The sequence below is a fragment of the Lampetra fluviatilis genome, chromosome 17, assembly GCF_964198595.1.
Source record: "Lampetra fluviatilis chromosome 17, kcLamFluv1.1, whole genome shotgun sequence".
In the NCBI taxonomy this organism is placed as follows: Eukaryota; Metazoa; Chordata; class Hyperoartia; order Petromyzontiformes; family Petromyzontidae; genus Lampetra; species Lampetra fluviatilis.
The window spans coordinates 10,734,705-10,758,806 of NC_136291.1; the positions used below are offsets into that span (position 1 = coordinate 10,734,705).

General features: G+C 46.5%; 1 protein-coding gene across 2 annotated transcripts in view; it reads left to right on the top strand.

Annotated features, from left to right (window-relative positions):
• The first annotated feature begins 4,997 nt into the window (after window positions 1-4,997).
• The window catches only part of LOC144936933 (protein CBFA2T1-like), a 67,681-nt gene continuing 48,576 nt past the window's right edge, over window positions 4,998-24,102 (top strand). For both annotated transcript variants that reach the window (XM_078864173.1, XM_078864174.1), the window contains exon 1: window positions 4,998-5,999. The gene's annotated coding sequence lies outside the window, so the exon portion shown is untranslated. The remainder of the gene's footprint in view (window positions 6,000-24,102) is intronic.

Here is a 24,102-nt window from a genome sequence, read left to right on the forward strand (position 1 = left end):
AATTATGCTGAACCTAAAGTGTATAATTTTTCTTCTAAGAAACACTATTGTTTTTAAAATGGACAGCGTTATAATGCATACGTAATTGGTGCAATTAAAGTGTATGAATATGTAACGACAATTTTAAATTATCAAATGGGAAAAAAAAATCAACATTCATTGTGCGTGTGTGCAAATGTTTCAGCACGCGTTTATAAACAGATCCACTTGCATGTGTGCAATTTCATTAATTTAGCTCCAGCTGAAGACCCATCATATCCATAATAAGGGTGCACGCATCTCAATGGAGGAACATTGACAGCATGCTATCATGTCAAGTGCATTCTCCTGCAAGTGGGTTCGGAGTGATTGCGTAGCCGATGTGGCGCACCACAGGGCTGGCCCGACTTCGCTGAGCCCCGAGAGGCACGAACCCAACATACGTACACACAAGACGCTGAGTCGGTTACTTGCGGTGGTCATGCAGCCGATGGGCTGTGGAGTTTTGAATGAATGTTCGACTGGAGCACCCCGCAAGTGCTTCCGTCCGGCTCTTCTGCCAAGAACGAAGTCCCTGGCCCCCCGTGTGCTTCGGCAGATATTCCCTTCTTCAGATACTGTGCAGTTTAATTTCGAAAAGTTATACATGAGCTGCGTCTCCATCTCGCCGCACCAGAAGTGAGAGCAGCGGTTTGGACATCCCTGACATATGGGGCTAGATGTGAACTACCTCGCCTGGTATGAAGGACGTCGTGGGTTCGAACCCGGCCGTTACATCTGTATATTTGATGTTTCGTGTCTCTCTCCCTGTGGTCGCGTGGATTTTTCTCCGGATCCTCCTTTTCCCCCCTCCACATTTAGAAACATGCGTTTAGAGTATTTAGCTGCTGTAAATTCCACGCAATAAGCCACTTCGTTGAGCTATCATTTGTGGTCAGATCGCTTTTGAAAAAGAGCTGTGTAGCTCAGTGGGCCTTGCCTGGTAAAATAAAAATAGTTTAGTTTCGTCATTTTAGTTTATAGATCACAATGATGATGATTGTGGCTTGGGTCCGCACACACACACACAGTCTCTCCATTTTTCAGAAGTATAGTCAGTATATCATCACCATCAGCCATGGTCAATCCACTGCTGGATGGGGGCCTTTTAAGGCGCCACCACTTCCCATTATCACGTGATGTCATAATCCTCCTAGCGCTTGCACACAAACTGATTTACCCCTGGCATATACTAAACTCTAATTAAAGCTCTGCTTTGCCTCCTAGCCTGTGTCTGTGTGGCTGTCGAGGCGGCGAAGGGTATAGGAAGGTCTAGAGATGGGGGGGGGTGGTTGGACGCACTGCGTTTGCTTAGGGGCCAGACACCGACGGCCTTCGCGCGGGGGCCCTGTTCCGTGTCACTCGTTGGTGCCTCCGCACACGCGCCTCGTCCAACGCAACAGCTGTCGCCGAAACGCCAGCGGATTCTTACAAAGGAAGAAGACGAGGACGGCCGCACTCGCGAATAAATAACCGCGGCCTCTGTTTTACCAGGTGGCGAGCCACTGGGATTCATTCGTTATCCCAAGTCTCCACTGTAAGAGACTCGTCTCAATGAGCTTCCACCTGGCTATAAATATGGGCCTCTCATTGATGGAAGCGCAATGGTAGTGGGTTCCCAACTGCCAACACAAACAGGCAATCCGCTCTTTGCCTTGATACATGACCCATCCCACTATAGGCGCACCTGTGCATTGTAGCGGTTAGCCCAGTGCCTAAGAGCAGGTAACACATGTTGAGCATTGCCAGTGTGATGCATCACTTTTTTTCTTTTTTAAATCGCTAGGGTGCTTTAGGTTTGAGACTTAAACGTTTTTTACATCCACAAATCATTCATTGAACCTCCTCCTCTTTTATATAAATACCGCACACACGTACACGTGCTTTTTATTGCACGATTCAGTGTCGTTATTTATTGCAAATATTGTGCCGAGCAAATAAATTAAACCTCCTTCCCTTGTCTATTCACCAGTGCCCCATCCTTAACCTCCTTCAGTCCATCTCTTAAAGCCTCACCACCTCTTATCCATCCTCTCCCCTCGCCCCTCCATCCCTTCTCGTCCCTCTCCTGTAGCCCTTGCGTGATCCCTAAGCACCCCCTATCACTGCTGTCACGTATTCCTCAATCCTTGAAGCACGCCCCTGTCATCTAAATCAGTCTAGTGTCACCATTGCGTAAGCTAGGTCAAGCGCCTTGAGTGAAGGCGCTCTATACATATAAATGAGTTTATGCATGTTCAACTTCTTTTGCACCGTACGTAGCCAAACGTGCTAATCGGAGATGGCATGTAAACACAGAGATCTGTAGTGTTGAGATGGACGGTGTTCGCGAGCACCTACCAAGGCCAGCGAATTATAATGTAAACCTCAGTTGACCTCGGCGAGGCCCAAGCCAGGTTGCACACGACCGGGAATTGAACTGGTGGCGCTCTGCGCGGTGCATGAACTGCGACGCTGCTGTGCTTCATACGTAAGAACCCAGTGAGCATAGCACGTTGGTCCAACGGTTACAACCACAGGCACACGTGGACACACAACAAAGACAAATGTCTCCCGTGTAGCCTACGCAGGCTGTTGGAGGCAAGTGCTGTTAGCGAACACCTATTAAGGCCAACTCGACATACGAGGATCTTGCGTGGTCAGCATCATGCGCCGGCCGCCTTTGTCTCTCCAGTGCCGATGTTTACACCCCGTACCAGGTACTCACACACACACACAGCACGCGTGCTGGCTGTGCGTGGCGCTGTCCTTTGGTGGCGCTTCTCAATTCTCCAGCTGACAGCCCCTGACGTAGCCACTGGGGTGGACATTCCACAGTGCTCTGTAGGGGAATCAAGTAAATCTATAGGACGACAACCGCAGACTTCCCACGATGTAGTATCCACTTTATCGACTCTGTAAAGATGATGGGATGAGTCGACCGCACTGTCTGGATTAGTACATTATACACACATCTCGTACACAATGAGTGTCGGAGGGCTGCAGTTGATATGCTAAGATTGAAAATACATATGCACAGCATGTGAGCATTCCGTATTGATACTGTATCATTATACATTCATTATTTGGTGACTGCTTTGGCAGTAGTGCAAAAGCACAGTTAAGAAAATCAACACATTCATCAATGACACTGCCTTAAAATATGTAACTGGTGACGTTTTGGACAATAGCACATACATGGTCTATGTATGTGTTGAGTATATATGAGAGTATTTATATTTTGTTGACCGAGTTCGATTCCCACTGACGGCCAACACCGGTGACGAATGTCTGAACGGGTCCTGGGCCTCCCCTGCGTCGACTCAGCCTCAAATGACGACTTGGTGCAGTGTGTAGATAACATCGCCACTGGGGAGACAAAGGCGGCCGGGCGTGGTGCTGGCCACCCCCCCCCCCTCGTGTGCTCGGCTGGCTTTCACAGATGCTCACGAACAGCACTTGCCCCAAAGAGTATGTTAAGGCTATACTGGGGATCTTTGTCTTTCATGAATATATAGGGTGATTCATTTATAGGCAACATTATTACAAAAAAATGTATACTTAATTTCAAAGCCTTTCAATGTTGGACACTGATTGAATCGTTGACTCTCTCATCTGTAACATACGGAGCAATTGCTTTCACAACATTCTGTTGAGAAGCGAGTCACCGGAGGTAGCTCTAAACGAATCGCCGTGGATGTCCATTTCAGTAAACAATTGTAAGTGTACCGTGAGCATATCAGAATACGAATATTTATTTATAATGGAGGAATCCGATGAGCTAAAACGTTTTTGTTCAAGGATGTCCAGCCGGGGCGGGTCAGAAAGAAAAAACGAGAGGAATTCAAATAATTAAACTATAAAAAAAAATTAACCGAGTAAAGGCCTCTGAGCTTTCTTACCTTATTTTTCAGAAGCGACCTGGCAATCACAGATGATAGCTCAACTGACTGGCTTATCACGTGGACATTTCTAGAAGCCAAATCATTCTAAATGATGCTGCTGCTGTGTACGTTTGTAACAGTACGTTGGCCCGACAATGATCGCTGTACACGTGCGTGTGAGTGTGTGGTACAAATGCCCTCTTTGGGGCTGGGGCACAGACCGTGAAACTTCACGTGCATGTTTCTATTCTAGAATTGTCGTTTTCTCCAGATTATAAGACGCAATGTTGCACCACCACCCCTACCCCCCCCCCTTGTTCACATAATTTAAAGAACAAGTTAGCGGGGGGGGGGGGTCTTGTAATTGCGGTGGGTGAATGCGTGTAAACATATTTGCATAACTTTGCATAGACCAACGTATGTGCAACCAACCTAACTAAACTAGATATTATTTATTTTTACCAGGTATAAGGCCCACTGAGCTCTGCGACTCTTTTATGAGAAGCAACGCTGTCCAACCACATGGCCCAACGTTGGCTTAAAGTTGCCACGGCCCAAGCGTTGGCACTTGTTGTGTATGTATGTGTGTGTGTATGTGTGTGTGTATGTGTGTGTGTATGTGTGTCTGTATGTGTGTGTGTGTATGTGTGTGTGTATGTGTGTGTGTATGTGTGTGTGTATGCGTGTTCCACTTTACTGGGAGGGGAAGTTTTTTGGGTGGCGTCTTACTTTCGGGAGCGTCTTTCAATCGGGAGAATACGGTGCCAGCGCGTGCACGAGAGAGACGTGGAGAGAGAGAGATGATGGGTGGCTTAGGGGTTGTGGAAGAGAACGAAATGATGAACGAAGCAAAGTGCCGACTACACCGAGCATCTTCTTGTTTGCTCTGATCGTAAAAAAGAGCGAGCGAGAGAGAGAGATGGGTGGCTAGGGGCTGTGGAAGAGAGCGAGAGAGAGAGGAGCGGTGTGGGAGGGCTCGGGGTAGAGAGAGAGACACACAGAGAGAGAGACACACAGAGAGAGAGAGAGGAGTGGGAGGAGAGTCCCTATGCTAATGAGGGCTAGTGTGACGTGCCGTAGAGTGGTGGTGGTGGTGTTGGGGGGAGGGTGCTGGTGGTGGTGTTGGGGGGGAGGGTGCTGGTGATGCTGTGAGCGCACACGCAGCAAAGCCGCTCCAGTCTGGTCCGCTCGCTCACACTCGGCCGAGCCTCTCTCCTCTCCCCTCCTCCTCCTCTTCCCTTCTCCCTGCCGCCAACTCCACCTCGGCACCGCGGACGTAGACGCGGCCACGCCGCAAGCGGCACCACACGCACCGCACACGCAGACGTCGTCGGTCGCTGTGGACCTCTCGCTCTCTCTCGCTCGCTCGCCACCTTATGCACCACCGTAGGACACACACAACTTACACACAACTTAAACACACACACAACGTACACACACAACGTACACACACAACGCACACACACAACTTACGCACACACACACAACTTACGCACACGAACGCAGCGCTGGCTAAGGGAGAGAGATAGACTTTGCGGGCAAGTGTTCAACACACGCACAAAGGCGCGCAGCGTTCCGCCGGGCAAGGCACACAACCACCAACACCACCACCAACAACAACCACCACCACCACCACCGATGGGAAATTCGCCAGCCGTGAAGCAATGGGCACGGAAGACGAAGCCGTGATTGCGGAAGAGGAGTAGAGAGAGCTGTTCCCCAGCTTGCCAATTCAGATCGCACTATTATTGTACCTTGTACACGTTACACACATATACACACACATATACACACACACACTCGGCATCACCACCGTCTGGGCGCGCGTGTTGAGCTGAACCCGCGACCACCACGACACGGGGTCGTGGTGCAAGTGAAGCAGTGGCAGCAGGCGGAGGCACCGGTGGCATTGTGTCGCTCCTTCTGTGTAGGGGGGCTAGGGGGCAGCTACCCGCCACCGGCTTGTGTGCACGTCAAGTGTGTGCGTGTGTGCCCGTAAGTGCCATCCTCTGAACTCATTTCTCTGGAATATATCAAGCCAAGAAGACACCACCATCATCATCACCAGCAGCAGTAACATCGTCTGCCTGCCCTGCACCCTGCAAGGCGGGGATACAGGTACATTGTATGCCGGGGTACTTCGCCAATCTGTCGGCTTTGTGGTGTGTGTGGTGTGTGTGTGGTGTGTGTGGTGTGTGTGTAGTTTGTGTGTGTGTGTGGTGTGTGTGTGTGTGGTGTGTGTGTGTGGTGTGTGTGTGTGTGGTGTGTGTGTGGTGTGTGTGTGTGGTGTGTGTGTGGTGTGTGTGTGTGGTGTGTGTGGGTGTGTGGTGTGTGTGTGTGGTGTGTGTGTGTGGTGTGTGTGTGTGGTGTGTGTGTGTGTGTGTGTGGTGGGTGTGTGTGTGTGTGTGTGGTGTGTGTGTGGTGTGTGTGTGTGGTGTGTGTGTGTGGTGTGTGTGGTGTGTGTGGTGTGAGAGAAGTGAGCAGCAGGGCTGTTGGAAGGCAGCAACCACTTCAATTTAAAATTAGATTTGTTGTTCGACATCAATAAGCGGCCATACGAAGAGGGACTTAACAGTGTGCAGACACAAGCCACGGCATTGCTGAAGGGCTCTTGTGTGATGGTGATTCCTAGTTGCACTTTGAAAATTATGTGTGGATGATGCACGAATTCTTAGACTATAACTACATTCACTCATCTGAATTGTATGCGCTTGCTGATTATGTCTATTTTTTAATCTGTATATATTTATCAATGAATGTATATGCCGAGGAGTAGTTGATTAGTCAAAGTGTGCGCAACTGAGCGAATACAAACACTCGATTCGACTTACGGCATTGCCGTGTTATCTGCGCCAATGCGTGCCGAATCGCATAGTCTCGCGTGTTCCACGTTTGGTCGCACCTGGCGAGGTGAGATCGTGTGCGTCTCACCTGCACGCTTGTTGTCTTGCTCTGTTGCGTGATGAAGCGTACAAACAGCGTGCACTCTGATGTACTCATTGACAACATAGTTGTGTGTGTGTTGTGAGTTACGCACTTGATGTAAAGACGCACTATGGTGTAGTGGGTAAGGTTGATGCAATGTGTGTGTGTGCCAACTGATATATTGTACACGGCACACAGTGTATAGTAGTAGCACTATACATTGAATATGTCCGTAGCTAATATGCATACTTAAAACGCTAATCGGGTGCACGGTTAAGGTACTGTGTATTCCAGTGTATATAACATTACTGTGTTAATTTATTTCACACATTGTAGTACATAGTACTGCAATGTGTGTAAGTATTGATTCCTTCTTGCATAGGCCTACATGGCAATACAGTCCTGCTGTCCATGCTGTCCATGCAGTATGCAGCACAATACACAATCGGCTGTATGTACAATCTGTTGAGAATGTTTCATATCTTTGACGTCTAAATTACGGTATATATATACCAAATGTGATAACGACAACCACATGTACATATGTTGATCACTCTCTTCTTTGTGCATGCTATCACATGCACTAACAATGGGTACATTGATAACGTAGGCTTCTACTGATGTATAACAGCCAAGTCATGCACACATTTAGCAATGTTAGTGCCTCTAAAATACTTTAATATCCGTAGTGTATGCATGTATGTGTGCGTGTGTGTATATGTATGTGTGTATATATGTGCGTGTATATGTGTGTATATGTGTGCGTGTGTATATGTGTGCGCGTACAACATTATTGTCTACATGCAATGTTGTGCACTGTATTTCCACCACATGTCTTGTGCACACTTAAACAATAGCGCTACCGTCTCTATTACTAAGCTTATCGGTGGTGTCTTTGCCCAGTATCAACGTTTACGTTAATACACGAGCCAACAGAGCACGCCTTGGAAGATTTTGACAATGCCTTGCAATCTGACAGCTATACTAGCCACGTCTGTTATACACAATGTCCAGTAATATTTTTGTTAATACGAGAAGAATGCATAACATCGGTCACCATCATGACAGTAGCCTTACAATCCCATACTGACGTTTCCCTATCAATGTCCAGCGACCCTATTTATGTATTAGTCCTCCATGTGTATGTGATAACGTTACAGTATTTGTCTGTGTTTATTCTGTACGTGCTGCATGTATCTTACAAGGCTTACCATGAAAGCAATAGCTTTGTCTGTCTTATGTGTTGTGCAAACACACACACACACATATACGTATTGTGCAGACCGGAGTATCACGATGCAATGTGTATTACATAGAGTAACAAGCACACACAATGTACACAATGCTCTCATGTTGTATACACGCCTGCTATTGTACATGCAGCACACGGACATTTAAAAATGCACCACATGCTGGAATGGTTCGAGAAATACAACTCGATTTGCACTGCACAACACAGTTATGATGTGTACACTATATACCGTTCACACACACACTATATATTCATACATACAGATACTATTCAAACGACACACACTGCAGAATCATACAATCACACAATACTGTACAGAGCTGTGATGCGTTGTAAGGTCAGGGACCTTAATCGTCTAATGTGTGTAATACATTATGATTTCCCCCCCCTCTGTGTGTTAACATGAACGTGTTTAATGTATCAGAATCGGCAACGATTCTTGTTCTGTTTAAACACGGATGCTCGAGTAGGAGCACCGTGCCACATGGAGACCCCCATTGCATTATTATTGAAGACGCACTTCTATGCTCACGAGTCTCTGTCTTCTAAAGAGATTCGGTAACGATTACATAACCATTAGCACAAGCAGCTGCCGTGTGGAAATCAAGTTTATTTCATATCAACGGCCCTCCACGATGGATTCAATTTACAAAACCGGAGTATGAAACGTGGTTATGCAATACATGCATACTGTGGCGTAGTGTGGACATGACTGTGTGTAAGCCACATGCTGTCTTGATAAATTGCGTGTCAGAGGCTTAACATTGCGCCTACTGCCCCAGGAAAACCTGAGTTCTATCAACTCGACAATGTTCTCTTTTACCAGGTAAGGCCCACTGAGCTATATGGAGCGACCTGCCCATCACGAATACTCTAAACGCACGTTTATTCTAACTGTGGAGGGATAAACCGGATGGCTCGGATACAAATCCATGCGACCACAGGGAGAGAGACACCGCAAACCTCAAATACACAGCAACAGCAGCAGGCGGGGACGTACGGGTCGGGTTCGACCCCACGACCTCCTGTACACCAGGCGAGGTAGTTAACATCTCATAGCCACCGTCGTCCCAATTCCTGGCCATGCACAACATTTACCGGTGGCAAATTGGTGTCCTGTACCCAGCCTCATTCGTGCTCGTATCTCCTAGGTCGGCTCGGCCTAAAATTAGTACCTGGTGTATTCGGTTTCCGAGATGAGACACACACGTTTTTTTAAACTCAGTGTGTAGACCTTAATATGTGCTCGCTAAAAGTTAGGTATTGTGTGTCTTCTCCATCAGTACGTACTGTATAATGCAGACCTCTTGTGGTTTTGTAACAATCCTCCAATGCTTTAGATTAAGGGGTAACCTACCCACCTGCAAACTGTCTCTACGCAGTAGTAGCATGTCTCTTCTGTGCCGCAGTGTTAAGCACAATCTTGTTTAAATGCCACCATGTATGGAGCTATAGATTAGAAACTTGATGTGCGCATGGCAAGCGGTGCTGCCCTCTATGGCAAAGAGTCAAGAATGCAGGCAAAGACCGAAAAAAAAACCGATACACAAATGCTCCAACATGCACAGGCAGGACAGAAACACAAATTCACACTCACACACACGGACACAGATGGATGGTTACGCAGACAGAAATACAGACACTTGGACAAGCACACAGACAACACGTTGATGCTCGGGATACATCGTGACATAGAGACACACACATGCACATGCTGCACTCAATTGACACACACAGACCGGCACACAACATTGATTCGACAAAAGCACAGACACATTGACAGGCATATGCAGAAAGAGACATTGACACGCATGCAACAGGCGCGTAGAAATACACACATCGACAGAAATGTGCAGACAGACGACGCACAGACACACACACACGGCCATGCAGACACGCGCAGACTGACAGGCAGCTGCTGTGGTCAGGGGCAAATAGGGGGTGTTGGCGTGGAGCTGTGTAACAGACGGCAGAGCTAAGTCAGGGTTCAAAAGAAGACACAGGGGTTGGGCATAATCTCTCCCCACGCTGTGTGAAAAGTGGCCATTCAGTGGGACTGGTGCAGACGTGGTGCTGGTGTTGTACGAGCCACTTGCGAGTCTGTCTGTGTGTGTGTCTGTCTGTGTGTGTGTGTGTCTGTGTGTGTGTCTATGTGCGTCTGTGTGTGTCTGTGTGTGTCTCTCTGTGTGTGTGTGTGTGTCTGTGTGTCTGTGTCTGTGTGTGTGTCTGTGTGTGTGTGTCTGTGTGTGTGTGTCTGTGTGTGACAAATATTGCGGTAGCGCAGCGGTTAGCGCGCTGCGCTATGAACCCGGCGACCCGAGTTCGATTCCCGCTCACGGCCACCGACGCAGGTGACGTTTATCTGAACCGGTCCTGGGGCCTCCCCAAGGTCTCCAATGAGTATCTGGTGCTATACGTAAACATCGCCACTAAGGAGACAAAGGCGGCCGTGCGTGTTGCTGGCCACCCATTGCCTCGTGTGCCGTGTCGGCTTTCATAGGTGCTCGCTGACAACAATTCGCCCAACAGTCTTTTGAAGCTGTACGGGGGATCTTTGTCTTTTATGATAAATATTGCATCAATTTTATTTAAATTTGTACCTGTTCCTCGTGTTGCACTTGCAAAGACGTTACTGCATTCGTGCAGTCAGTCCTCAACAGTGTGTGGCGTCAGTCTGGGTGGCGATGTTGCAGGAATTCCCAACCCGCAGTTGGAAACTCGTGTGTGAGGAGTTCACATTCGAGTTGGTGGTCGACCCAAGACGATGTATGATCTCTCTGCGATCGATACATCATGTATCACTTTGTAGGATGGTGGTCGTCCTATGGAGAGACTGGCCCCCACCATGCCAATGTGGAATTGTCACTGCTCGCTCAAGGCTACCCGTTGCCCGTTTTATCGGGGAGATGGATTCACGTTTTTAATGACTCCACTGTTTACTCTCAGATTGTCATTTTTTAAATGTTGACGATGACACAAGGTCTTTAGCGTTCACTTTGCATCAGAGGAAATGCCTTTGTAATTCAGTAACAAATTGTAAAATTGACCATGTGGCTGTGATTGTTGAACTGTTAATTACGTGGAAAGCTGTCGTGCCACGTGTGTGTTTAATGATGACCAGGGCATCTAGGTGGCTTAATATTAGTGAAATATATAGTGCAAAGCATTGCGTATCATCATCGACAGTGGTCATAGAGAGAGCTGCAGTTCGTAAATAACTAAAGTCCTCATTTGATTGAAGCAATTGGGTTGCGCTCACCTTTTTCAGTGGCCCTGAGTCTGCTATTTAAAATTCCACATTCCCATGGCAAGGGGCAATCTTCAACATAATAATTTCCCACAAAGCTGTACACATTCAATTACCCACGCAGGGGATGGTCTCCTTATTAATGATGTCAGATATTGCATTTATTGTAACAGTACAATATAGTGCTTGCAGCTAGCTGGCTCGATATCATTGTCATCGTAAGAGCTTCCCTTTGCATTAAAACCCCCACTGCTCTGACAGCAACCGTCTTAACATTACCAGCTGCCTGTTGGTACGCTGCACGCCAATATATGTCTGTTGCCGTCTCACAACACAGCACCATGACCATTGTTGGAAGTGACTGTGGCAGCAAGTGCTGGAGGAGCGTAGGTGGGGAGGGCGACTGTGGCGCTGACAAAAAAAAATTCCTTGCGGAATTTTGGCAAAGAATTTGAAACTGGGGTTGTGCCATTGGGGGGGGGGGAGGGGTGGCACTGGGTGGAGAATTCGCGTTCTGAAAAGTCCACTGCTGTGCGCGTTACTGGGAAAATAGTCCTGCACTGGGAGGGAGGGATGGAGAGAGAGAGAGACGCACACACACACGTGCAAAAAACATATTCAATATGAGATTTCCCTTTCAAAATATCTGTGCTAAACAGAATTTTACATGTAAATAATACAAAATTTTGCAGACGAGCTGCGGAGAAAGTCCAATGAAAATAGAGCCTCTTTGGCAGATGAAATTACACGTACACTGCAGTGTATACATACAGAAAACATCACTGGTGAGATAATTTTGACTTGTATGGTGCTTTGGTTTAGAACGCTGGTCAGAAAGTGGAATGTTATAATCCACCTTGGGGAAAATAAACTCGGCTCATCACAAATCTTTGCAATTTTTTTTATATGCAGTTACCTTTAAAAAAAAACCCCGATACATTCATGATTTCTGATGGAGATCGTGATGGTTATGGAGCTTGGTTTTTTGATCGTGGTTATGATGACAGTAATGTTGATGGTGCCTGTCACGTGATTGCTGACCACAGGTGATGATTGATGTTTGACGATGATCACAGTGGTAATGATATTGACAATGGTGGTGGACATACATAGATGAAACAATAATGAGGACAATTATGATGAATACATAAATGCAGTACTGTAACAACAAGACTATAAAGATAATCATGACGGTGCCAGTGAAGGTAACAAAACAGGACTTGTGTGATAAACACGATGTCAATTGATGATAACGGAAGGATGGTCACATTGATGTCTGGATAGCGGCATTGGTATGAGAAGGCAAGGTGGCATTGGTAAGAACGATGAAGGGATTTGACGACGACGACGACGGTGGTGTGCTGGTTAATGACGCCGCCGCCACCACTGTAAACGGTAGGGAGCCCAAACGCTCCGCCGCTTCGCAGGAAATGGGATCCGCGCAATTATTTTAACGAGCTCGCCGAACAACTGACGCGGAACAATCATAGGAGGAGAGAGCGCGGATGAAATGTGCTGACGGATTGCCACTTGACGTGTGTGCGAGGGAGTCGTGTCTGCGCTCGCGCATGCCGTGCGGGGGAAGAGGCGAGAAGAGGTGGTGGATGTCGGGGAAGGAAAGAATAACAGAAAAGGGAGACTGAGCCCCCCCCCCACCACCACCCACCAAAAAATGTGGTTGCTATTTATCTCATAGAAACTGAAAAATATATATATATATTTCAAATCGGCAGAGTAGAGGTCAAATATTTGCTTCTGTGAATTACAGCAGATCTGTGGTTTCACCTCATGCCTCCCTTCATTCCGACCACAACAACAATGGTGGACCAACCGTGGTAGATTATGTTCACCGTTACGGTCGAGTACACCCCAAATATAAAGGGTTGGATGGAGTAGATCCGTGTTATATTATCCAAATCGTCAACGCGCGCGATTCCGTTGTTATGCATTTGTACGAGACGCATATTGCAGTACAGCGAGCGTGGAACTTTGGGCCAGTGTCGGGGGCCACGTCGGATCAAATAGCTCCAATCGCATGCCAACGTTGCGTGTTGCTGGGTAATTCGTTCGTGCGATTCTTGCGGCCAATGGAGGTGCGTGCTGCAATGTTACAGAAAGGAAATCGCTTCACGAGTGGTACTGTGACCCTGGATTGCAGCAATGAGTGGAGTCGTGAAGGTAACGAGCGCATCGTTTGCAGGCTTACGGGGCTATTAATCTAGAATACAATGTTTATCGTAAAAAAGTGGGACTCGTCCTGATCAGGGTTCTTGAGACTCACCGAGGCATCTTTAGATGATTTAGATTGAGATAATTCGGCTGCTGTACATTTCCACGTGCTCAGCCACCTCATTGAGATATCGATTGTGGCCAGGTCGCTTCTCAAAAAGAAGCTAATAGCTCATTGGGCTTTACCTGGTCAAATACATGTTTTTTTAGCGATTTATTTACCCTTTCCAATATTTTGCACTCCGATCGTGGTTTTGTGGTCGTTTGTTGTTGTAACGTACCTGACCCGTCCCTACTGGACGTCTGCGAAAAAGAGCTTCATGGCTCATTGGATTGCCCCGGCATGAATACATATTCTGATTCTAGGTAAATGGAGAGGCTCTAATATCGTTCTCTGTTATCGTGTTGTGGAATCGTGATTGAGTGCCATGTAAGTGGAATCGAAAGAGAAAATTGCTTTACAAAGGAATCACTCAAAATGCCGTGCTCATCCCTTTGAGGAAATAATTGCTGTTTAAATCGAGCAATGCATGTTCACGGCTTTATTTGAGGCTGGGAGAATGACATTAAGTGTGTGTGTGTATTTGTGTGTGTTGTGTGTCTCACGATAATGCCATTTCTCACTCTCTGCAAGATGCTAGTTTTGCCATTGTTGATGTATGAATACATGGAAATACAGTGTAAACATACAACATGCAAAGCTAACGTTAGAGGCAGGTTTTTATTTTTTGCAGTGACGGTACTGTCATTACAAATCTTAATTATAAATACACTACGTTTATTCAGCTAATTATGCTGCTTATTTTGCCGTTATGAAAGCCGTGTAGGGTACTGTGCCTATCTACGGCGTTGCTTAGCGACGCCATTGATTGCCAGAGTGATCCACCTTGGAGGCAGTGGGTCGGTGGATCACGTGTAGATCCGTGACATTCCCAACCATACTCTTTGGTTCTTTCGGTAAAGTCACGTAGATGAAAAATAATAATAATAAAAATAAAAATACAATTAAAATAAACTAATTAAATCACAACGTTTCGAAGGCAACAGCCACAGCAAAATTACCTGATGACAGAAGCTTGTGTTGCCTCCGAAACGTCGTGATTTAATTTGGTTATTTTCATTTATTATTTTTATGATTATTTTTCATCTACGTGACTTTACCGAAAGAACCAAAGAGTATGGATCCTTGCAGTCACGAAAACTTCAAATCTAGTATTCCCACCGCTCTTAGGGCTGAGAGGTGGCTAGCGAGTGGGCGGCGTAGCAAGCAAGTGGTTTAATTAACCCATCTGTGTGGACATTAGAGGTTGTTATCCCCGCCGTACGCGCGCGTGTGTATTTCTCCCAGGTGCTCATGCTTCCCTCCCACGTGAAACTACAACATTCCAAATGGCCATGGCCAAACATCATCAGTGCAAGACCCTCCTGAAGAGAGTCACAGCACTCAGTGAGGCTTTCTTTGCCTGATTAGTGAATTGAAAATGGCACGATTAATAATACCGTGCGATGAATGTGTAATAGCTATAGTCAAAACAGAATCGCAATGATAATACTCTGCGATACTGTCCTTGTGACGTCAAAGCGTAACGAACAGGGCTCATCTGCGTAGGTTTTTCTGAGTCACTGGTGTACTTTCCTCATTCTTCTGGCAGGGAGCAGTCCATCCATTGTTTCAAGTTTATTTTGTTTAAGCTTGTGAGCACTCAAGAGACCAAGATTAGCCTAATTTGCAAGAGTGATCGAGGTCTTCAAAATAACAAGATGAATACTGTTAAATGACCATGCCTTTAACCAAACTCAAGAATACGTTTTTTTATAGCAAGGCTTGAATGTTAGCGCCTCTAGTGGAGCTGTTGTACGCGCTGCCATGGATGTATCGTTAGTTTGAGTCGATATTGAAATTGATGCATCGTTCCACCCCTATGATTACTAACATTTTAAATACTCTGCTCTATAATACCATACGGTATTACTGTCATAATAACCCACCGGTTTATATCCCCAATCACTGTGCCGCATCTTTATCAGACACAGACAACGGTCCCGCATTTAGTCTCATAGAAAAAAACATAGGGAGAGGCTTGCAAGTGTTGTGAGCGGAGCACCTCAAAGTAATTCGGGGGGCGGGGGCTGTAACGAGGGTCTGGTGATGCCAGGCAGCACCCAACCAAACCAAAAACAAACCAACCCAACCAAATCAACGCAACCAAACCCTCCCAACCAATTCTAGATTTGAAGCTTTCGTGACTGCAAGGATTCATACTCTTAGTTCTTTCGGTAAAGTCACGTAGGTAAAAAAATGAAATTAAAATTAATAAAAATAAAATAATAATCACGACGTTTCGGAGGCAACACAAGTCTCCGTCATCAGGTGGGACCTCCCAACCAAACCCACCCAACCAAACCCACCCAACCAAACCCACCCAACCAAACCCACCCAACCAAACCCACCAAACCAAACCAACCAAATAAATCCAACCAAATAAATCCAACCAAATATATCCAACCAAACCCTCCCAACCAAACCCACCAAACCAAACCAACTCAACCCAAAGCCCCGGGGCCACGATTTCGTCTCACCGTTGCTGCCGTCGTTGTTGTCGTTGTTGTTTGTACACCACCACCACCAGAGCGCCCGTTCATTGCCGAGCGAGCCAAGTTTGGGTTCTCAAGACGTTTGGTGACGGCGAGGCTCACAACGAAAGCAGCAGAGGCCCCCCCCCCACCCATTCTGTGACACTTGACGCTTGAAATGGTCAAGCCACCGTGAATGACCTCCACCCACCCGTCGTGAACAGCGGGGTTTTTTTTTCCACCGCCGAATGTTTTAAAATGTTAGAAGCCTCTAGAAACCAACTAACTGTACATTGTAACATCTGTTTTGAGTTGCTCTACAGCTTCCCCTGGCCATGCGCGGTTATCCTAACAATACCTGGTGTCTCTCCCTGCAATGTCTTCCCCTTTATACGTTGCCAAGGTCATTGCATAAGCCTGCTTAGGATGGTTTCTACCAGTAGCATGCACATATGCAATACTGTGTGGTCATTACTATACGGTATTAAAGCGTGTATAAACACTTAACATTTTTCAACCCTTAACCAATCCACTAGTGGTTGAAGGCCACCTACACTGTGCTGATTATGGGGGTTGTTTGATATTGCTTCACCATTCTGGTGAGTGTGAGCTGGTGAATGGGCGATCAGGGGCTACATTTAGCTATCATTCGGCACTGATCTTGGCTGTGGCCATGAATGTAATTTGGGTCACTCGCTGGGCTCGTAAGCAAGGTGTGCTAACCATTGTCCCACCGCTGAATACGTGCACCGAATATAAGTCACAAATTCGTCCAGTTGGTACTGTGGTTTGAGTGATCGGCTCGCGTTCGGAAGGATGGTCACCAATTGGCTTGGCGCGTGTCAGTTTTGATGTCGAGAAAATGAGTACACCTTTGTGGGAAGCCATAAGTGATTTCTAGGCATACATTGATTTGAACGATGCATCAATTCGTTAACATCCATATTTACGCTCACCACATGTGCTCTGAATCACGGGAGTGAGAATTGATTATTTACAGCCGTACAAATGTACACGTGGACGCCATGATGTCTTTACATTTAAGCTCTTTGAGCTGCCAAAACTGTTCAGGCGAGAATGAAAAATCGAGAAACAATGCAAATTCGACGGTACAAACGAGACCAAAATCACGTGATTCTTTCATTGAATTGCGACCATAATTATGAGAGTTTATGTAATCTCTGGGCCGTGGGGGTGTATATTTACATGTGGTTGTGGTTATCCTATGGACAGACTGCCCCCAGCCGTGGAAATATGTAATTTTCACATTTGACTCAGGCATGCCAACAAAGCAAGTGCCCTCCATTTGTTTGTATTGGGAGGCACTTTGACTTTAGCTTAATAAGCAAAACAAAACCCATTCAGTTGTGTTATTAAAACAATTGCAAGGTAGGTAAGCATTGCATTTAAAGCCGATTGGCCATCATTGTCATCAGCCAAATTTAATTAACTGCTGGATGAAGGGCTCCCTACCTCCGTGAAAATGGAACGTTGGATCCAACGTTGGTCCAACCACATACTCAGACGCGTTCCATACATCCACTCCTTGGCTGTGACTCCATCGTTATTCCTGACCATCGGTCATCATCCCTCCTGGCGATACGTCCTGCCCAATCCCACTTTCCTTCGCAGTGTGGACCCGATGTCTTTAACCAATGCAGATTGGGTATTTCGTATAGAATTTTCTCAGTATTATGATTATTATTGTTGGAAGGAGATTGCACCCGGGCTTGTGTGTCAGTCTCGAAGCCCGGCTTGCAAAAGGCAGCGGTGAGCGTGCTTGTTCCTGATTTAATGCTGCCAGGGAAAAAGCTGAGTTGGCGTAAACCTGAGTATGGAGCAGACAAAACAACCACTGGAATTCCACTCACTGCTGCTCGAGTTGTCGTTTTGTATTTGCGGGATGTGTCAACAACAACAACAAAAACCACTTTAAATTAATACATGGTGTACGTCACGATAAGAGTGCAAATGTTTCTTAAATATACTGTACAATTGTTCGTACAAAAAAATTATGAAAGATTGGAAAGATGTGTCAGGTAATGCCGTTCATGAGTTCCTGGGATATAAATAAAAAATGTCATAAAACGGTATTAATAATTTAATGTCCATTTTAATATAACTTTATTGCCGATACAGTCATATCAGCACCTGGTCTGGGATTTACCTAGATGCGCTCAGCCTAAAATATGTACCTGTGATAATGAACATCAGCTTGGAGAGACATTATACGTAGTCAGCTGTGTGTGTTATTATGAACCCAATGCTGACCTGTTCAACTCGCTCGCCTTAATAGGTGCTCGCTAACAGAACTTCCTCCAAACGTCTGTTGACGCTATAGAGGGGGGGGGGGATCTTTGTCTTTGCTGTATAAAAAAAAAGTGCATAAAAATGAATATTGCTTGCAGCTGCTAAAGTGCACGCAAGGTCTGAGCGTGCTTGCCAATCTAAGCAGGGTGCGCACGCCAAGAGCGCGGCTTGTGTTGCGAGGGCCCAGGAGAAAATGTGCTCGCTTAGCAGCCGCGTGTGATGATATGGCGCTTTGCAAAAAACCAGAGCCTCTCCCCCGCCGCTCAGTCGAGCAACGGGGCGATGCTCATATCCGTCGGTGGCCCAGAGCCACCGGTGGAAATTCCACATTCGCACGCCAGAGGTTTTGATTGTGCAAAGGGCGACCGCGGTGCAGTAGTGTGAATTCCTGATTGCCTTGTGAAGCGAGTGCAGGCACCTATGCTGTGGTTCATACCATTCGGTGCTTCGCTGGAAGAGTGGCGGATGTAAAAAATTATCGTCGGTCACGATTTACCCACTGGTGGATAAAGGCCTGGCCATGTCAGATTTACTGAGATGGGGAGGCCTTATTATGATAAACATTGGTTATCATGATAACCAATGGTTATCATGATAACCAATGGTTACAATGTGCACACATTTATATAACTTATAAAGCTGGAAAGTAGGGCTTGAAATGAAAAAACACTCCACAGTAATCACACGACAAAAGTCACGCACAACAATTTCGCTAAACGAATGGAGATGTCTGTTGGAGGGACACGGCAACGCCGAACCCGTGGCTCACCACAGGGAGGGGGGAGCAGAGTCAATTACACAGTCATGCACGGGAAAAATGTTACAGAACAGGGAAAGAGAGAAGAGAAATAAATGGAAATAAGAGGAAAAGGATTAAAAAGGAATGTGAAAAATGGGAGCAAAGGGTCAGGAAAGACGAGGATAGGGAGGGGGAAGAGGCGATTACTGCAGGCCCTCGACTCTGCTGCTGCTGCACGGAGCGGAGTCTGTTTTCACAGGGGGCGGCGGCAGCCAGAGGGGAGTGATCCCGAGTGGGGGGTGGCCACGCAGAAGTCACGTGACTTCCGGGAGGCTTGAGATGATTCGGAGATGTAGAAGAGATCTGTAGAGAGGGTGTTTATACAAAGGGCAGTTATGTAGAAGGTAGAAAGGCATCAAAGTGATTGGAGCAGGTTGGGAGTCTTTTTGGAAACATTCGAAAACCGTTCCGTGAAGTAATCGAGCTGCCCCTGTATGCGGCTTTGTGTTTGAAGGCTGTTTAATGGCCACCTCATGGCAGTTAAAAAAAAAACAATTACGGCACTCACCCTTTTAAAGGAAGGCTTTCCCATCCCACATTGGTAAAAGGGAGTTGTTTGACCCTACTTCACCACACTTGATTCAATGCAGATTGGTAAATGAGTGGGGTGGGGGGGGGGTTCAGGACCTGTTCATATTCACTCGCCACTGATTGTTGGCCGTTGCCGGGAATTGAACTCTCTGGGTTCACAGTGCATTGCGCTTCCGCGATGCCGCTGCTTGACCCGCAAAGCAGTCGTGGTGTCCTGCAGTTGGAGAAAGAAGTGCTGCAGTAATTTCAGAACTGCTGTGAGCACTTGTTTAAAACCCACGTTTCAGACACCAAATAACGTCAGGGAATCTAGCAGCGTTGGTGTCACAAGCCCGACTGCTGATGAGACCCAGAATCTCACAACTAGTCCCAGAGTTCCCTTGTTTAAATGCATGCTGCTTGATAATATCGGTCTACAACGCCAACAGGCTGATGGGTTAACACTCATATGTTTATATATACGCGGAGACACGGAACGCAGCTCTGCATGTTCCGTTCACTTTTACCTAAAATGTTCGGCAGTGGCTTAGCGCATTTGTGTCCCATGTGTGGTGAGGAGGTGATGATCTCAGCCCAGCCACATGGAACCTGCGCACACTGAATGTCGTACAGCATCCTGCTCTTTCACCTTATACACCCTAGCCTGGCTCCTAAAAGTAGATGTTTCCATCACAGTGACTGCCTTTCATCACGGGAGCCCTGGTGCAAGCAACTGTTGGCTTTTATAGAGATCTATTAAGTAACCGCCACTGGGTTAGCGATTGCACAACAGAACTGCAATGAATTAATAGACAGACCTCAGCAAAAGTGAGTGGGGTTCCTGTATTAGATCCCAAGTCAAGTGAGTGCGGTAACAAACACGGCGATTTACAGACCCCGCTGATAGCCAGTTAACTGTGGTCACATCAACAAACCTCAAATTAACGCGAAAACAGCAGCCATCTGTGTGATTGACAGCTCTCGGTGGTAGTAAATGGTGGATATTGGCGATCACTAAATCGTCGAGAAATTTCGTGTGCGGAATATAAATATACGTTGAACTTCATTCGCGCCTTCCATAGCCGACTGTGCTCATCGGAGGTGTACGGTGTGACTCTATGAACGTAAACAATGGTAGTTTTAATAGAATTTACTTTAACATACCTCCGTAAGAGTGAATGGTCGTGATATTAATTCTGTCGAGCGCGTTGAAAGAGAATTGCTCTGAGAGGTGGTGCGGAGGTCACAACGTTTGAGGTCGCACCAACTGAAATCCGAGATTCGAATCTGGGCAGCCACCTGCGATGAAACCATCTTGTCAGGTGCAGTGAGTCGACGCCGTCAACCGCGGCACCAACGGTGGCAGCTACACAAACAGCATCTTGATAACAAAACAAAAAAAAATGTGGGTTTCGCTTAATTTGGCTAAATTGGATATCTGGCAATTTAAACTTAGTACAGTGTTCTCCAGTTATTCGCTCGCAATACTTTTTAATTAATTACCTTAACTATACGGCAGTTATAATGATTAAAAAAACGTGTCATAATTAGCATAAATTAAATACAAATAAATATTGAAGAATGGAATATTGTAATGCAGTAAACGTCTCGCTGTAAAGGCAGCGGCTGTACTTTAAAGGTCTCTAAACGTGAATGTCAGATGCTTGAGTGGATATCTGTGAATGTGTAAATGGTGGAATCTATCAAATTAATCTCCAGTATATTTATGCATGTTGAATTAAATCGATGCAAGTTAAAGGTTTTCAATGGAACCGAAAATGGCAGTCAATTTGGTACAGAATCAGAATCTTTATTTATCCTGTGGAAATCCGATGAGCTATGCAGCTCTTTTTCACAGATGCCCAGTCGGGGTGGGTCAGAAAGTTGCAAAAACAAACAGTAGAAAAACACGTTAGGAGTGTATAGCCTAGGAAAGGTATGCAAATCACTACAAATAAATTAATATACTAAAATTAAACTGTTTTCATTTTACCAGGTAAAGCCCACTGAGCTATTAGTTATTTTTCAGAGTAGCGACCTGGCCACAAATGATAGCTGAACAGAAGTGTCTCATCATCATTTGGACATTTATACCGGCCAAATAATTTGAACGTTTCAAAGTGAAGAGCGGTAAATGAACCGTTCACTTAATCAGACCCCGCTGGCAACGGTCGCTGTAATTTACGGAACCATAATTTAACAAAGCACTTCGCATCCACCGCAAGCAATGACAAAATACGTGGGGGCGGAGGGGCGGAGTGGCGGGGGCCTTTCATCCAGCAGTGCATTGATCACGCACATCGATGGCGACGATGGATTAAAATGAATGCAAACATCGTCGGAATCCTGAGACGTGTGTTGGGTTTATTTATTTTTGTACGAACGTCGCCGCCGCCGCCGCTGCTGCTGCTGCTGCAGCAGCAGGAGAAACGATTTTCCCAAATGTTGGCCCTCGCGCCCACAGCGACGTCTCCAGCAACGCTTTCGCCGCCAGCGCGCGGGGTCTGTCTGCTTTCCGGAGTGCCGCTATTTCACATATTTTCCCCCCACCCTCCACCCACCCTCCCCCCCCCCTGCGCCCCTCCTCCTTCTCTCTCTCTCTGCTTTTGTGTTGGGGCCATCCAGCGCTGAAAAGAAAAGAAAAAAAACATCTGGCTGCCATCATCGCATGAATCTCGCCGCCGCCGCTGACGCTGTTATTGCGCCCGCTGCGGCGTTGCGATGGGAAGGGAGGGGTCGGGATGCTGGATTGTGCCGCCGCGTCTGCTGCGTGCGTTAACCTGAGATTTACCGCGCGTTTGACCGTTATGCGTCTCCTTGGGAAAAGGGCCCCGAGACTGGTCTGAAATAGCAATTATAAAACTGTTGATAAGTCGCGCCGTCGAGATCAATGGGTCATCGCGGACGATGCTGTTTTGACCACCACTCCTGGTCCATGGCTTCCTTCCCTCTGCTAGATTCTTGCTATTGGTGAGCAGTTAAAACGAGGTCTGTTCTGACCGTGATTTAGCACCTGGCTCTTCCCGTTGTTAAGTTAACAGTTTTATTTATTTATACTTATTTTACCAGGTAAGGCCCACTTAGCTATACAGCTCCAGAAGCATCCCGGCCACAAATGATAGCTCAACGAAGTGGGTTATCACGTGGAAATTTATTGCAGCCAAATACTGTAAACGTATGTTTCTAAATGTGAAGAGGAAAACCAAAGGACCCGGAGAAAAATCCACACAAGCATGGGGAGAACATGCAGACTCCATATATAGGATCGAGATCGCACCCACGACCTCCTGTATATCAGGTGAGGTAGTTGACATCTCGCCACCGTGGCACCCTCATCACTACCATCAAGCTTTAGGATCTCTTCTCAGTTGCTCACCACTGTCGGTTACTCCAATGCATGCATTGGTAACCTCAGGATCAGATCTTTATTTATCCTGGAGAAATCCAATGAGATATGAAGTTCTTTTTTACAGCTGTCCAATAGAGGTGGGTCCCACATTTTACAACAACATAGAATACAAAAAACTCTAGGAGTGCAAAGCGTAGGAAAGGTAATTAAGTGACAAGAAATAAATACGTGAAATAGATGAAGTATATAACCTGCCCTCCTGCTGCCTGCATACATCTTGCTCATCATAGCTCCGTCTTCCCGATGACATCTCCAACACACTTCTGCCACATTCTATTCCGAGCTTTCAACCCTCTTACTGCATACTGCCTTGACATGACTCGCATTTAAATGCCAGGGTGGTTTTAATTATAAAAATACGCTTACAGACCTCTGCTTTGGGAGTGTCAGCTGTAATTCAAACGAGGTATATTTACTGAAGGTTGATCCAATAGTGGTCATCACGTGAACACAAACAACCGGCCCACACCATGTGCATGTGGAATTTCCCCAACGGTCTCAGGGCTGCCAATGGAAATGAGCAATGCCTCGTGCTCTCGCTCGCTCTCAAGCTGGGAGATGCCGATAAAAAAAAACGCGTAACAATTTCACAAGCTCAGATGGCACCGAATGCAATCTACGCAGTAAGATACTCGTGCACTGCAATCCTACCGAATATCAGTGTCTCTTTCTCCTGCTCAGTTGAGCAATGTGGTGGAGTTCGTCTCCATCAGCGGCCCTACGTCAGTGGTGGAAATGACAAATTCCTATGGGCGAGGCCAATTCTCTGATGTGAATTTATCGCTACGTGGCTTCCCGCAAGGTGCTACTGATTTTATTGACCCACAAATGGTGTGCGAGCCGAGTCGACCCCAAACTGGGGTTTGAACTCAAGTCCTTCCCCCCCCACCGACAGCTGTGAAGTGCACGGACGAGTGGGCCTCCGTGCATTGGCGATGCGCGGATAACGGTGACGAAAGTTAATGT